This window comes from Phyllostomus hastatus, unplaced genomic scaffold (assembly GCF_019186645.2).
Source record: "Phyllostomus hastatus isolate PE091 unplaced genomic scaffold, TTU_PhHast_1.1 phas_scaffold_12, whole genome shotgun sequence".
In the NCBI taxonomy this organism is placed as follows: Eukaryota; Metazoa; Chordata; class Mammalia; order Chiroptera; family Phyllostomidae; genus Phyllostomus; species Phyllostomus hastatus.
Genome location: NW_025334007.1, coordinates 8,684,240 through 8,691,902, shown reverse-complemented (window position 1 = coordinate 8,691,902; position 7,663 = coordinate 8,684,240).

Here is a 7,663-nt window from a genome sequence, read left to right as displayed (position 1 = left end):
ACTGTAGAAGGTCACGTCAATCTTGGTGGCCCAGGGGGTCTGTAAGCCTTGGAGATGGTATCTGAGCAGTTGCAGTCCAGGGAGGGAATGCCCATGAGGCAGATAAAGAATTGTTGATCAACGGATAAAACAGACAAAGATGTGCTGGGAAAATCACCCTGGACTGCAACTCTTACCCAGTTAACCTTTTTTCCAAACCTCTTACCTACCCTTTCTTCTCCTTATTAAATAGGCTGGCTCGAGATGAGATGTTAAGACGGTTTTTGAGGGTATGTAACCCACCATGTTCTCAGATCACTGGCATCTTAATAAAGCACAGAGAGAGAGAGAGAGAGAGAAAGAGAGAGAGAGCGCGCGCACGAGAGAGCGCTCAGTAGTTTTCAGTACTGGCTGCACGTTAGAATCACCTAGAGAGGTTTTAAGAAAATAGACATTCCTCGGTGAGGCCAGGGTTGAGAACCACTGATGCAGATCACCACCTTGTAACCAAGTTCTAACCACAGTTAGGAGTACAACCACACTGCTTACTTTGGCACCACGTCATTGACAGTGAGCTCCTGCCAAGTGAGCAAAGACTAACTGAAGCGACATCACATTGCATGAAGAGAAAATTCTGGAGAGTTTTTAGAGGAAAACGGTGGGAGAATTGTGTCATCCAACTGTGTACAACGTTGGAAGCAAAAACACCCACCCCAGCCATCAGTACCACGCTCCTTTGCAAGCAGCAACTTCATTTCAGCAAAACATCCTCCCTCACATTAAATCAGCGTTGTTCATTTGAATTTTATTCGTTTGGTAGTTTTGTCTGTATCTGATGTGTAAATATATATACTGGTTTTACAGTTACATAGGAGTTATGAACATACAATGTTCATATCTAGTTGTATGTCTGTAGTAAGTAATATTTGACATAATAAGAATAATTTCAATCACCATGGGAGGTCTGTGAAAATTCTTTTCCTTTAAATGGGGTCATATTACTGAACTTATTGCCATGACCATAATGCAACACTGCCAGCTTCTGCTTGGTTTAAAAAAGAAAAAACAACCAAAGGTGTCAGAGGTAGGACTTTACCAAATGGTCCCCAACTTGATCCAATTAGATTTGGTTTTTCAGCAAGAATATTTCATAGATGATTCTTTCCCATCAGGAGGCACAGTATGCCTGGATGTCTCTTTTTGTGATGCTAGCAGCCATTCAAATGAACATCTAGGTCCCCTGATTCATTAGGAGTTGCAAAATGATGATATCATATGTCCACCATTCCCTCTTCATTAGTTGAAATACTTCTAGAAAGAGAACTCCCCCTCATCTTGTATAAAGTACAGTTTACCTAGTAAAGGCAGGATACATGCTTGATTCTTCCCTCGTATTGACTAACTTTCAAAAGAATGAAGTGGCTTCTCCAGCATCTTGTAATCAGGCTCACCCCTCTCCCAAGTACCGTTATTAACTCATGGATTTTAAACATTTCCTGTGTTTTAATTCGTTGTCATTAGATTTCTTATCCAAGCTCAGGTTGCCCCTATTATTCAGTGAGAGCTTCTTCAAGTTGGCTTTGGACATGACCCCAGAAGGCTTCGTTAGCTTCCTTGCTTTTAAGATGTCCCAGGTGCATCTGATACGTCTCCCACCCGGGAACTGACATCAGTGTCTAGGTAATTCTGAGCTTCAGAGGCTCCCAGGGAAGCAACATTTATTGGGAGCCAGCAGTGTACACAGCTCTCTGGATATTCTATTTTCTATTCTATTCTATTCTATTCTATCCTCACCCAAGGACATTTTTTCACTGCTTTTTAAAGAGAGATGAAGGGAGAGAGAAACACTGATGTGAGAGAGAAACATCAACAGCGGCCTCTCGCAGGAGCCGCAACCAGGGATTACACACACCCAGACGGGGAATCAAACCCAGAAGCTAGGAATATGCCCTGACCAGGAATCAAACCTGCATCCCTTCAGGTATGGGACAATACTCCAAGCTACTGAGCCACACTGGCCAGGGCTTTTTGAGAAAATATATATATGTTTATTGATTTCAAGAGAGGGGTTGGGAGGCAGGGAAGGAAGGGAGAAACACGGATTGGTTTCCTCCCATCCGTGCTCCAGCTGCGGATGAATCCCCAACCTAGGCATGTGCCCTGATGGGGAATCAAATCCTCGACCTTTTGGCGCACAGGGACGGTGCTTCAACCAACTGAGCCACGCAGGCCAGGGCCCCAGCTCTCTGTTTGGATAAGGACAGGGCCGCAGCAGGGAGTGCCTTTTAAGTGGGGACTGGGAGCAGGGAGGGCATTCCCCTCCAGCTTAGCTCAGGGAGGCTTCCGTCAGATGTGGTGGGCCGGGGCTGACTCCTTCCACCCTGTTGCTTATACTGCTCCTTTCATCCAGCGAATCAATAATAACAACAACAACAAAAGTCGTTTCGAAACAGCTAAATCCACAACAACAATGATCCTTGTTTGCAGAGAGACAGGGTCCAGAGGCAGTTCGGGTCTGAAGGAAAGAACACTCGGAGCCAAAGGAAACTGAATGACAACCAAGCTCTTCTTCAGTCATGGGAATAAAAATAAACTTCATTCAAGGGCTTCGAATTAAACCACCTCAGAGTTGCTACGAGGATTAAATTAAGTTATGAATACGGATGTGCAGGGTGTACATTATTAATACATTCTATGTGATACATATCTACTTACAGCAACCCTATTGTGAGCATCTACTACGTACCACCAGATGCTGTGGTGATTTCATTTCATTAAGTCTGCATAACAATAGTGTAGGGTATTTCATGGGTAGCAGAATAAGCCACCCCAAAATATGCCACATTGGCATAAGGATTATTTTGAGCTAAAGGCACTTGAAAAACAGCAGATGCAGAAAGGGCATTGTGATCTCACATTTTCTTTCTGAAAACTGGAGATAAAATTCCCAAGTGAAAAGATGCCTTCCCTGTATTAGAAGAGAAACATTTTTCGAAGGGCAGTCAAAGCCTTGAGGATTCTGAACAGAGCTTGTGAAAAGAGTCCTTTCTTTAGCCTCCCCATACATCGGAGTTACTTTCACACAGCTGTCTCTCCTTGTTCCACCTAGTATCAGAACATTTAGGTTTTGCCATTTCTTTGGGTCTTCATTTCCTGAAAGGGCTCCCATGTCATGTAAAACTTATATTGAATCAATGTGTATGCTTTTCTCTAGTTAATCTGTTTTCTGGAAATTAAATTATCAGGCCCCACCAAAGACCCCAAGAGAATAAAGGTCAAGTTTTGCCTTTGGCATGTAGAGCAGTGGTTTCAACCAGCAGACCATTGGGGTGGGGCCGCCTTGATTGGTACAATTTGCTGGGTAACACGGTGTAAATAATTCCACCAAGGCTGATTTCAAGCAACCAATGGTTTTAACGACTGTTTTGCAAACCTCCCAAATACTTAACAATCGGCTCCCCAAGCTAATAGGAGCCGGCTTCAGCACACCCCTGAATCAGGCCCATTGTAAAATGAAGAAAGAGGCTTAGAGAGGTTGGGCAACTGGGATTCAGTGCAGGGGCTGCTGGTGTTTGGGTCTCCACAGACGTGTGCATGCTCTATCAGATACATGGCCCTCCTCTACGCAGCTGCTCCACACTACTTGGCCTCGGGTCGACTTGTTTATCCTTTTGCTGCAATTGTGCAAACAAAAAAGTTTAGCTCCTTGACCGACAACAGATCATAAGAGCAGGGACCCTGTGTCCCATAATCACTATAGCCTGAGGGCCTTATTCTATGCACCTAGTAAATATTTGTTAAGTAAATGGAATAAACAAGCCCCAGTTTGAGGGGGAAACAGAGACAGAATCAACTCTAAGGTCATTACTTGTAAGAGGCACCCATTTTGAGTTGCAATGTAATTTTTTTAAAGATTTTGTTTATTCTTTTTGTTTTTTAAAGGATTTCATTTATTTCTTGATGGCGGGGGGTGGGAGAAAGAGACACACACACATCAGTGTGTGGGTGCCTCTCGCGCATCCCCTACTGGGAACCTGGCCCACACCCCAGGCATGTGCCCTGATCTGGGAATTGAACTGGCGACCTTTTGGTTCACAGGCCAGCACTCAATCCACTGAGCCACACCAGCCAGGGCTTATTTATTATTTTTAGATAGAGAGGAAAGGAGGGAGAAAGAAAGAGAGAGAGAAACATCAATGTGCGAGAGAAGCATCAGTGGGTTGTCCTTCGCACTACCTGGCCTTCAACCCTGGCCTTGACCGGGAATCAAATCAGCGACCCTTTGGTTTTGCAGGGTGGTGCCCAATCCACTGAGCCACACTAGCCAGGGCTGCAATTTAATTTTTTTTTTAAAGAAAGCTAATAATTATAAAGCACTTTCATGGCTTACGTCATTTCATCCGTGAAACAAAGGCATCCTTTTGTGCATGGGAAGGTAGGGATGGAGTAACTTAGTCTATGTTATACAACCAGAGGTAATGGAGTTGAGATTTGAACTGCACCGTGGCACTCCACGTAGACCCCGTGAACCACAACTCTGTGTAGTTTAACCAGACACAGTGGCCTTGAGTCATTAACACTGGTGGTGCTCCAGGGCTGATTGTTTGTCACCTGGAAAAAGTCATGCCTGTGCTTAGAATAGGTTTGGAATCTATTACCTGCTCCTTCCTTCACTTCTTGGATGGCTATACGAGAAAATTCAACTTCTCCCCATAGGGCCAGCTTCAAGGCAAGGCCCGTGGTGTGGGGTCAGGAACCATTCCGCCTCACTTTCCTTCTCAAATTATACTGAGTTCTGTTACTAGAAACAAAAAATTCGCTCTCCTAAATTTTCCACACGGGCCTCCAAGGAGTTGAAAAACAAAAATCATTTTCCAGTTTTTCTGGCTTCAAGCCTGATTCCAGGACATGATCCAACACTAATCACCATCCAAATGTCTGTCAGCCAGACGGTCACTGTGTACTCTGGCACATAGTACTGAGGCAGTCTTGTGCAATGTTGTTAAAGCATTATGTTATAATTATACCCCGGCCTTGTTTCCTGCCCATCTTCCAGATGCTTATCCACCAGCAGAATTACCTGACAATCACTCTAAACAAGCCTGGACAAAAATCAATAACAACGGTAACCCTCAGGAACTTATGAAAGAATAGACAGCTAATGTTCTAGAATGTTCAACCATGTCAATAGTCTCTGATAGGCCAATCAAAAATATCAAATGGTATTTCTACCTCTCTTATTCTGCCTTTGACTTCTCTTGGTGATGTCTTTTCCAGAACAGTTACTCTACTCACCTTAAAACATGAAACGCTGGAGGAAATTCTCACAACCCCCCAGCCCCAGATCCCAACACTGCCCCCCCGCCGAGGGGCTGAAATGTCCATGGAGTGGTGTGCGCGTGCGTGCAGTTTGTGCCACCTGCTAAGCAAGGACTGCCCACCCACTGTCCTACTGCTCCTTCCCTGCAATGACAGTGCAGGGGGGCAGAAACTGCAAAACCAAAACATGCCTCTTTGAGATGTTGATTATTTTAAGCTGGTTACTTTTTAAAAAAAGATTTTATTTATTCATTTTGAGAGAGAGGGGAAGGGAGGGAGAAAGAGAGGGAGAGAAACATCCATGTGAAAGAAAAACCTCAATATGTTGCCTCTCACATGTGCCCCGACCAGAAAGGACCTGGAAACCCAGGCATGAGCCCTGGCCAGGAATCAAACTGGCCACCTTTCACTTTGTGGAACGCTGCCCAACCAGCTGAGACACACCGGTCATGGCAAGCCAGTTATTTTTAAGACACAAAGACTGAAGCCCTGGCCGGTGTGGCTCTGTGGGCTGAGTGCTGGCTGTGAACCAAAAGGTCATTGGTTAGATTTGGGGTCAGGGCACATGCCTGGGTTGCAGGCCAGGTCCCTGGTTGGGGGTGCATGAGAAGCAACCCCTTGGTGTTTCTCTTGCATATTGATGTTTCTCTCCCTCTCTGTCTGACTTCCTCTCTCTGGAGATGAATAAATAAAACCTTTAAAAAAAAAAGACTGAAGAAGAACCTTCAACCTTCTCCCTTCCTCCCAACTGCCTAAAAGAATTTAGATGGTGGATCTGCTCCAGGAAGACAGCTATCATCATACACAGTTTAACTTGAACTAGTGCAAAAGACAGGGAGGACCCTAGCAAGGCTCTTTTGATCCAAGTGCCATTGTGAAAGGTGGTCCAGCAAACATTTGCTTACAGAACATTTGCTTTTCACCTCCTTGTGAGTTGACTTCGTCCCCTTTGTGGTCCCAAATTACACCCCTTCTCCTTAGCTCAAGGTGGCATACAAGCCATCGACTCAACTGCCTGATTTGTCCTCATGTAACAGGGTAGGTCTGGCCAGATTGCCGGGGAGCAGGCAGGGGGCCCCAGAAGTGGCGCCAGGGCCAGCACCTGCCCCCCTGAATGGGGAAGTTGCAGGAAAACTCGAGGTAGTGGATTGTAGCCAAGCCCGCTTCCTCATCCTGGTGGAGCGTCAAAAACTGGCATGCTTGTGACACAGCTCGAGGGAGTTTGCACAGAGCCCATGCGGGCTGTGGGAGCTGGACACCTGCCTTGGGCCGAGACCCTTGTGCCCTTGTGTGCAACTGGGAAACTTCTGCTCCCTTTTGCAAAATGGCAGCCAAAAGGGGGCAAAGACAATGCGGGGCTGACCAACATGGCGGATGTAAGAACTCATTGATTGAAAAGCCAGATGCTCTGTTGCTCATGAGCTTGTGGGCCAAGGCTTTAAAACAGAACGTGGACCGAACTGGGTTCTCTTCCTCACCCCTTGCCCCAGTCAGGGTGGGGCAGAGTGTTCACAGGACCCTGTGAAACTCCAGGCCCCACTTGCGGCTCCTGCCTTGGCCTGCTTGCACAGTCTGGAGCAGGCCTGCGCGCAGGACACTGTGACCCAGCACCACATGGCAAGGGTCCTGGACTGCTTCCACTCTCTTGCCCCGAGAGCAGCACACAGACGCACGGGCTGGGAATATTCCTTGGCCCCAGGGGTGCAAGCAGCTTTGGGCACCGGGACCCCATAGAGGGAGCTTCCCTTGTACTTCCAGCTGGCCCGCTGGCATGATTTGGCAATGCCCCCCAAAGCCGGGGTGGGGTGGAGAAGAAAGTGCACCAGGAGATGGTGATGCTGGAACCCACAACTGTGTGCCCCAGAGAGCCTGGAAACTGGAGAGATGGAGACCCGTTCATGTAGCTGCCTTGGTGAACTTCTGGGCATGGTTTGGATTTCAGTCTTTCTGGGAACAAGTGGATTTCTGTGTTTTGCGGAAGAGAATGGCTTGGATCACGGGAGAGCTCAGCTCCCCCAAATTGGGAACCCTGTTAACAAAAACCTCTTCCCTTCCTCACCTATTTCCGTGTTGTGCTTATGCATGGGAGCAGGTGGCTGGACCCCAGGCTGCTGAGTTACCCTCAGGCCCGGTGTTCTCAAGAAATTAAATTCAGTCATTTTCTCCTATTTAATCTGTCTTATGGCATCTTAATTATTCAGCCAGCCAGATGAACTAAGAAGAGAAAGGGGACATTTTCTTCTTCCCCATGGGAGGAAAGGGATGGTGCCATGGTCACGGACACCCATATCACAGACATTGTGGTCTTGGGCCAGACCAGAAGGAACTCTAGGGAAATGTTCCTCCAAGATCCAGGGGAATGGCA